A 9,811-nucleotide genomic window follows, 5' to 3' on the forward strand; every position below is an offset into this window, starting at 1 on the left:
TTGAGATTTTGTAACCTTTGTAATCCTTTGCTGCAAAAGCTTCTCAGAAATGTCATTTGCCCATACACAAAGATGTGTTTGAAGATCAGACCTTGACAGATTCCCTTTTCTTGTAATGAATAGTACACATTCATCCCATTGACAGAAAACATTACTCATATTTTTACTTTATCTTAGCAATGAATCTTATCCTGCAGATGCATACCACTCACAGATATGAAATGAAGAGCACTTTTCCTAAAATTGATGACAAAAAATTATATTTTGTTGCATTTTTGAGGACTTGACAATCAAGTCATATTTATGTAGGAACTGAAAAGTGTCTATAGTTCACAAACATTCAGGTGTCCACTCAGGTCAAATTTAAATTTGTGGTGTTTGTTATTTAAAGCATGATAATGATGATAAAGAATCATCGCGTTGTCATACTCTGGTAGCTTGAGATGCATATGTGGTGAATTTGTGAAATTGAACTCATCTTCTGAGAGATCTGCTTTTGAACGTGCAAATGGAACATGTGAGTACCGCTGGTGGAAAAAAAAGTGTCTGGTTGAGAGTGTCACTTTCCTGAGACTATTTGTTGCACTTCAGTTTTGTGGAGGATCTTGAAAAGTTGAACAGAAATGCCTGCACACTTCATGTTAGCTGTGGGAGTATGGACAAAAAAAATCCCACAACAAAGACACCATGAGACATGTGTAAATGGCGGCCTTTGACTCATATCGGTCATTAGAATGTCCTTGAAGTGGTTCATAAAATGATTATGCAGGTACTACTTTCATTACCGTAACAAAGAGTATGTGCTCTCAGGACGAGTGTGGGAATACTGTACACAAAACCGTACAAAGTCACGCGCGTAAAAATGAAAGCACGTGGGTGTAAATTTCAAAGCACTCAGCACACTTTCAGATATTTGTAACTAAGCCTCAAGGAAGGTGTCTTAAACCAATTTAAAGGAAAAAGATTTTTAGTAGATAACAACAACTGACTCAGAGGCGCAAAGGCTCAGCAGGGCTGGATTGGTCTGTCTCCTTCTAGGCTTTTCTAAAATCCTAATGGGCTAGTGTCCTTTAGCGAAATACACAACCGAGTACCTATCAACAGCGTCCCCAACGTGTCATGGGGAGGATTAACTGCACATTCTTACGGACACGGTGGTGACGATCATGGTGAGCATCCATGACAGTGTTGCCAAAACTGTTAGCAACACTGTTTTCCAGCTGTTCGAAAAAAAAAGTTAGGAAAGTTGATAATTTCCATGTGGCCAAAAAGTGATGCTAACACATTTGCATCAGTGTAGGCTACTTTCACACTTTCTGACAGTCTACGTTCTTTCGTAGAGATATTCAGCTTAGGCTACAAGTGCTGCTAGCAACTATAGCACTATCTGTAATAATTAAAATGTAATTTATGGCAGGTAGCACTTTCCTAAGTAGTCTTTGCATAAAATCTATAAATCTAAAATGCATAAATCTAATCAATTGTGAATTCATATACATATCTTGCACTAAGTATGTAAAAATGACAAGGAAAAAAACAAGATTAGATGATATTGAAAATATTAGATGCTGTTTAAAGTCTGCAAATCAGACATGTAACATTAAACATGTTGTAACATTGGTCTAAATGTGCTGTCCCTTGCACTTTGCATATCTACCCAGCACAGGGTGCACAGAAAATGAGACGATAAGATCAGACAAGATAACCCTAATTTAGTTCCACAGGTTGGAAATTTGCATTGTGTGCAAATTGTGTGACAAGTGTGACAAGTCATATATGAAGGCAAGATGTGACAGTTCACCTACACCACCTACTTCTGACAGATTTCAGCCCCTAGATACACCTGCTTCCTGATGTTTCTTATACATTATAGATTATACTCTGTTAGTTACAACCTGGTATTTTACTGACTGCAAGGAATTGTCACAATTATTTTCAACCTCTATTCAAACATATTTCTGTTTGTGCATGGTGGAGCTTAGGAACGGCTGGATCAAACGTGGAATTATTTAATTGTTGTAGTAGTTTTTAAAGTTTTGATTAATTCATTTGTTCATTATTGCTTAAGGCTGCACCAGGCCGGTGCTAGTATATCATCTATCGCTGCTTTAATACATTGATAGCATTGTGATGGCATATAACAGGAAATATATTACTGCAATATTTCCTCCACTGCAGTACTTCAAACATTATTCTCCAAAAGTATGGTATTTATTAATAAAAATGTGCTTAGGAGGGATTTGTTAAAAAGCGTTTGCCTCATGCTTTAAGGCTTTTTAAATTCATAATTTATAATAGGGCCCCATACAGTGAATAGTGTTACAGTTGGAGGAACACTGCCAATATTCTGCAGTCCCTCTATAGCTGAAAATCGCATTATAAGCAATGCTTTGGCGGTCCGTGCGGTTTGACAGTTTCAGATATGGAACTGAATGCTGGAATTAGTAAAAGGACAGGGGATGAATAATCTGTGGAAAATCAGTGGTGTTTTATGGAACAAAACTGACAGTTCTTAAACAAGATAGAGTTTTGAGTATGCACTTTACTTTTTGCTTTTTGCTCTATGTTCTTGTTAAACCAACAGATTAATGGTGTTTTAAATTAAAGGTGGTTTGTTTAATGCTGTGGCTATTAAGAACATTCTATAACTTTCAGGGAATAATACTTACAGTGACTCAGAATCTGGCATGACTCGTCATTGTCAGGGTGCAATAAACCAACCAACCAACCAACCAACCAACCAACCAACCAACCAATAAACAAACAAACATATAGTTGATTTGCTTCATTGCAAGCATTGCATGTGTATTGACTGCATCTTTTCATTTGTTATTTGAGGGACATTAAGTGGTTAAGCATTTAAAGTGATTGTTTTGTCACTGAGACAATGACACACAACAAAATGTATTCTCTGCAACCTATCACCCTTAGTGACCAGTGGAAGCCATGAAAGGCACCCGTGGGGAATGTTCCTTGCTCAAGGGGACCTCAGTGGCACCTTGGCGGTTTGGGATTTGAACCCTCAACCCTTTGGTTATGAGTCCGCTTCTTTATCTGCTACCTCACTGGTCTCACATGAACTCCCATGTGGCCATTAAACTCTCACCTTGTTCTTGGTGAAAAACACCAGTCTTACAACAGTCTTATTTATTGTTACACATTTGTGATGGACTCGACACAGTTCAGTACTAGGATTACCAGGTTCAAAGCCTGATGGAATGGTGCACAGTATATTGTGCTGTACGCTGTTATTTACACGGAGAGCAAAGAACAGCACAATGCTCCCCAAGAGGAACATAGTGTAATGAAAAGTTTGATTGCCATAGTTGCGGGCCATTTATAAATAAATAAATAATACAATTTATATGTGAAATTAAATTCAGAGTACAGTCCTCTTAATTTGACTTTAATTAAACAATACCCCCCTAAATAGTACATTCAATGACCAAATGTTTAAGCGCAGCAAAATGAAGGGTCCCAATCCATTAGAACTGAAATAAACTTGATCCCATGGGAGCATGCCTGTATCTGATCTACCTAAATGACAGCTGATAGCTTCAAAAACTTAATTAACTTTTCAATTAGAGATGCATCTGACATTGCAGTTGAATCCTGAATAGCCACTACACATCTCAATTAAGACACAATGAGTGCTTTATTAATAAATCATACAGACATCGCACTCTTGCCATGAAAAAAGCTAGACTAATACTAGACTAAGTCATTCTCTTTAAAACACTTAAAACATGCAGTCTGTTTTCATTTTGCTCTCTTTATTCTCTGTACATTTTTAAATTAAAGGTGGTTATAATATTATACTGTAACAAATGCTGTGGATATTAAGAAAATTCTATAACTTTCAGGGAATGATACTTACTGTGACTCAGAATCTAGCATGACTCGTCATTGTCAGGGTGCAATAACCAACCAACATACCAACCAATTAACAAACAAACATATTGGCAGCGCCTTACCCTTTGACTTCTGACTAGACCCTTTCTTCAAGTTTCATTGTTATAATATGTAATCATCAACAAGTGTATTTGCATAGTTCTACAAGTTCGCACCCACACCTGCCCCTCTTTCGACTTTCCTTGTTTTAACAGAAGCTATTACAGTTAACACAGCAATTCAGCTGGCCTGTGTTAACAGCGACAGCCAAGTCACGGCAGTGTCTGCCCTAAGCCTTATCCATGTTGTAACTGTTGTGAAATTAAAATGCTATTAAAACATCTCAATACAGCCAGCCAAACAGAAGCAACAGCACACCATTAGATTATAACAAGCAAGATAGTCTCATTTAAAATGTACACTGTCTGAAAGAATTATGTGATCATTAGTCTGGGCAAACATATTCAGATGTTAGTCGTGTAAATGTGCAAAGACATTATTCGTTCACTGTTCAGGTGCTCACACACACACAAACACACACTTCTTACAGCATGGTAAAATAATTATATTTATTTATTGTCCTAAAAATTGTATAAATAAAATATGTGCATGTGGTGTTATATTGCCGTATGTCTACGTCTAAACGTCAAGGTTCCACATACACCAAATTGGTAAAAAAAAAAAAAAAGGGGGGGGGGGCATTTAGCAATTCATTAAAATGGCTGCATATGCCCATTTACAGTAGAAATAAAACACAACATGAATCACCAGGGAGGTGGGTCACATGTGGTGTGCCATGCTTAATTGAAAAAGCACTTAGATAGTAATAGAGACACTACTGTAGCACAAAAATAACTCACCGCTATCACAGAGAGGTCTTAAGAAAACGAATATCACAAAACACAGAAAGCCATTTACTGCTGTGCTTACATATTGTCTGCAGCTATAAGTCATCCATATCTGTCTCTCAAAATGTGTGAGGAATTACAGCAATTTCAGCCGCGGTTTCCAAAACATGCATTAACCCCCTCCTAAGGTGCAATAGTTCTTTTCTGGTTTGGGCAAAATATCGCAGCAAAACATGGTTGTTAGAAGCAGCAACCTGGCAGAGGGATGAGAATAACCCTGCACAGGAAGAAAGCATCCATGTTATCATGCGCACACATGTGGCCTGGGTAAAGATTAAGCCGTATTCATCCCTGGCTGCCGTCTCTCCTGCCTCAGTCCATCACAGATATGGCACGGATTCAGCCAGGAAGCAGGAGAGGTGCCACGGATTTCATACGCTCCCAATTTGGAGGGGGGAACCGGGAGACACAGAGGTGTGGTGCTCCTAGTCACACGGACACCCCCCCCCCCATTCTCTCTCTTCCAGCACCGCCCCCCCCCACCCCCTTCAATCTCAATAATAATCCCTGTCTGGGATTCTAAGTCAATGGCTGATTCATCTCTGCCTGGGAATGTGTTTCCCCCCATACGTTTGTGTAAGTGAATTACAATTTAATTTCTGAAGAAATAAATCGACAAATGACAGGAGAAATCAAGACTAGTCTTTAGGTGCCAGTTGGGTATCTTGGTGCCGCTTGTGCACATTTAGACACGTGTGCACAAGGCTTGTGTCTGACCATGGCCCTCCGCATGGATCACGATGCGAGGCCTGGCCCAGACTTGGGGAAGAGGCTTACACCACCCCAGCCACTCGGGGCCCTCTGACTGCTAAGCTGCTAATAATTCCTGCTGTTCTGTCAAAAAGGAAATGCACAAAGAGCAGACAAAGTGCTGAATGCCATGTATATGGTAATAGTCAGCCCGGTCAAACAATGCCACCAAAGCGACCACAAAGAAGAAGTAACATCTGGGACAGGCTATTAGGACCGCGTCATTCTTCAGGCTCAGTCTGGTTACACACTTCTGATTAGCTGGGGGCGTCACGGAAAACGCCCTCCTCCACCAACCACCACACGGTTTAATGAAATGCTTGCTACTGAGTGCAGACATGCCTCGCTGACAACACGACCTGATCCAACATTTAATAAAATGCTTTCAAGCATTGACCTTTGACCTTTCTGCATTGTTCCATCGTATCCAAGACAACACATTTAGGACAACTTGTTTAAACATTTACCACATCACTTTGTTCCTACATGGCTATTTTCTTCAGCTAATATCTAATATAACTTTCCTTCTTCCTTTCTGCTCTCAAAGATCTTGACAGATCAAAGCAGCACTCGGGCCATTGTAAGTAATCACACTTGGGCACTCGAGCATAAACAATACGGTAACCCATGTGAATTGTCAAGGTGAAGTGTTGTTGTTTGCTTACCATTTGTGTTGTGTTGTGTGATTTTTTTTTTTTTTTATATCCCCAAGGGTTCGCTTCACCAAGCACAGATTAGGCCTGTTATGCTGCAACAGTGATTCAGGAGTGGTTTTCCTGTGTCAGTAATTTTTATTTCTGAAAAGCCACTGGTGCAATATATTAGTGATAATTTATGTTTATCATCTCCTGCACCCCCCCGTATGACTCCAGCAAACCATTTAACATGTAAGACGGGGCATATGTCCCCCTTAATAGCTATTCTGCTTGAAAGAGCACTTTAAAGATTAAAATCATTTCTTTGGGTAAACAGTAATGAATTATGTCAGCGTAACTGGTGCCCCAAAGTCCACGTGAACTCCTGGTAATTATGAAAAGGCAGGAAGTGGGCACAGGTGGTGGACCCTACCTCCAAATAAAGAGTTCCTAACAAGCATCTCCTGAGGGATGACTGAGCAGAAAGAGTTATGGTGTGATGGGGAAGACACTGCTGACTGAGGCTGATCTTTTTTTTTTTTTGTTGATTGATTGACACTAATTTTTCTTTAAATTTTCTTTAAATTTTCTTTAAATTACAAAAATGGTACCACTTTTTTGTACTATTTCAAATGTAAATGCTTAGACAGTTTAACAATCACTTTTATTTTGTGGGTTCTTTGATTATGTCAGTGTATTGGAGTGACCTATCCCTTTTTGTTTCATGAAACCAGCTCTGTGATGCGATGCACAGCACCACCTCCAACCCGCACCACAGCATGGTTCTTGTGCCCCCTCATATCACAAAGAAATGTGACACTACCCCATTCTCATTGAATGGAAATTAAAAAATAATTCTATTAGCCAGTTGAGAATACGGGGTGAAAGTTGATCCAAATTTTCCTCCCACTGCCTCCTTTAGAATTGGAGCATAGGCTCTGAGCCCAGCTCGGTTTTGTGGACTGGAGGCAGACAGTGCTCTTCACTGGGATAATTCTTCCCACATTTACAATCATCTGAGTTACTGTACCCGCTGTCTCCAATGCCTGTGCATTTCAATTCCTGTTCTGTAAATTTTAAGAGAATAATTCAAATTTGCATCCAATTTTTGAGACACCAAACAAAAGCCAATTTTAGAAATTACTGCTTCAGAAATGCATTTTTACTTGTTGTTCACACATTCTTCAGGGTTTTCCTCTATATATACATTTCCAATAAATTCATTGTATTTTTAAAAATGTTTATGGCATTATATTTTGTAATGGTATAATATTATATGTTTTAAATTAATTTGATCAAAATATGATACAAAATTAGGTTCATTTTGTTTGGGGAAACATTTGTAAGTTTAATTTTCCCCCTCATGCCACAGTCGGTGCAGGAAGACGATGCCTTTATGTGCCTTGTGAGGAGTGCAAGCTGCGCTCTGAACTGGTGGAAGAGCCAGGTGAGAACTCGGCTGCGGTTCCTGACGCGCTGAGAGCATGGCCTACTTTCTGTCAGCCTCACCTGCCAGGGTGACAGATCTAATCTGAACCTGGGGGCTGAGTCCTGCCCCCCCCTCATCCCGCCTGCCATGTATTAGGAATGGCAAGGTATCCGATAGACCACACAATAAGGAAGTGTGGCTCTCGCCAACGCCTCTAAAAACACAGCGAGATTACATCAGGCTCGCCCACGCCCCACTACGATCTGGGAAGCTGCACCCCGGCCCCTGTGCTCGTGCCTTCCGAAATGCATGAAAGCGCTCTGGCTGGGAGCGGCAGCGCTTGCATCGCGGAAGTGAAGCTCTTGAGATGCACATGTGAGTGCCACCAATACAAACAAACTCATAAAACACAAACAAGCAAGCCTACCTGACCTATATTATACTGTACATCTGCCCAAACACAGCCGCCTCTCTGACTTCCTGGCTTTGTTGTAGCATTCTGTTCTTTTTTTTTCAAGCCATTTACCAACTTCATGAAACAGCAAAACATAAAGTGTAATTCATTGCCATGTATGACTGATGATGACACGTTGTGACTTGTGAGGCTGATGTGGCCTATTTAAACTGGGTGACCCTAAAGACCCCAAAAATGAAACCACCGTCCTTAATTTGTGCTAAGATCTGTCTGATTGTGCATTTCTGATCATTTGGGGGGAAAAAATGGCCCTTAGCTTGTGCACTAACTCATAATAATAAAACATGTTCCCTCCTGTATAGTGTATTATTTGGCTCTACAGTCTTGGGGCCTAAATAGGCCAGGCCTATAATAGGAAATAGGAGGAAAAAAAATACTGGCCTAATAATGTCTGTAAGTACACTTAAAAATGACAGTCATGAGGGTCCAGGTAAACGGGGCTATTAATTTAATTGTGGGAGAGACAGAAAGCTGAGGGGTTAGGCCATGCAGTGGTATGGAGGAGCCCTGGGATGCCACTAATCAGCCATGCTTGGAGGGATAAAGACTGATTTATGCCATGGGGCATTTAGCACTCATGAAGAGGCAGGACGGGGGACCAGTAGGAGGGGCCATTGTCTGCTGTTGCTGTGTGTTATGGGATTGAGCTCAAGTTTCCTTTGTGCGTTGATTTTTTTTTTCTTTTTGTGGAGGGATTATGTTCTTTGAGAGAGTTGTGCAGGCAGGCGTAGAGGGTGGAGGTGGTAAGATCGGAGGATGGGGGAGACAATGTCTTTGTTTGGAGCAGCGATCATGAACAAGACAGAGCTGAGATGGGGACAGAAAGAGCGCGCGAGAGGGAGAGAAATATTTAGAGATTAAAGGACCGAGCAGGACTGAGAGGGTCCTTGTGTGTGCATGTGTGTGCTGCTGTGGGTGTGGAGCAAGCAAGCCTGAATGCGTATGTGTTTGTGTGTGTGTATACACGTAATTAATGTGTGTATGTATGTGGAGGATGTCTGGGCTCTGAAGCAAGATGTCAGGCCATGTAACCAGCCATGTAACAATTTAAAATCAATTTACCTCCCAAGATGGAATTGATCTCTAAAGACACATTAGAGAGAACAAAAGGATATTTACTGAACCTAAAAGAATTGTATCCATGGATGCTTTTGTTTTTATTTTTCACTAAGATCCATTTTACCTGAATAGTCAGTTATGAATTGGGTTTGACGAGGCATTCACATGAATTCTTCCTGAGAAAACATCATGTGTTGAATTGTTTAAAACATGATTTACTATAACTACTGCAGCAAAAACAAAATGCAGTGCACTATGCAATTAAATGAATTAAGCTAAAGTATGAATAATAATGCCAGAATGCATGATAATGTCAGAAACACTGGATCTCTGGCTTGTTTAACTTATGTCTCAATCTTGCCATGCTTCAGCACTGGGATACTCTACTTGAGGTGCTCCCAACTTGTTAAAGCACCACATGGTACATTTGCATAGGATAACCAACATATAGCGCATCATTTGCATGCCTGAAAGTACACTTGAGTAACCGTAATTACACGTGACACCAATTACTCTGTTACTTTGTATTAAATTATAATGGAAAATTCCACTAGAGAATTGGAGCCTAATTGCATCTTAATTTGCATAATTTTGCATATTAATCACATCTCAGATGAATAATAAATTTCAGCAGATTTTTTAATTTATGCATAGATACAAAAAC

The sequence above is a fragment of the Denticeps clupeoides genome, chromosome 5 (genome assembly GCF_900700375.1).
Source record: "Denticeps clupeoides chromosome 5, fDenClu1.1, whole genome shotgun sequence".
Classification (NCBI taxonomy): Eukaryota; Metazoa; Chordata; class Actinopteri; order Clupeiformes; family Denticipitidae; genus Denticeps; species Denticeps clupeoides.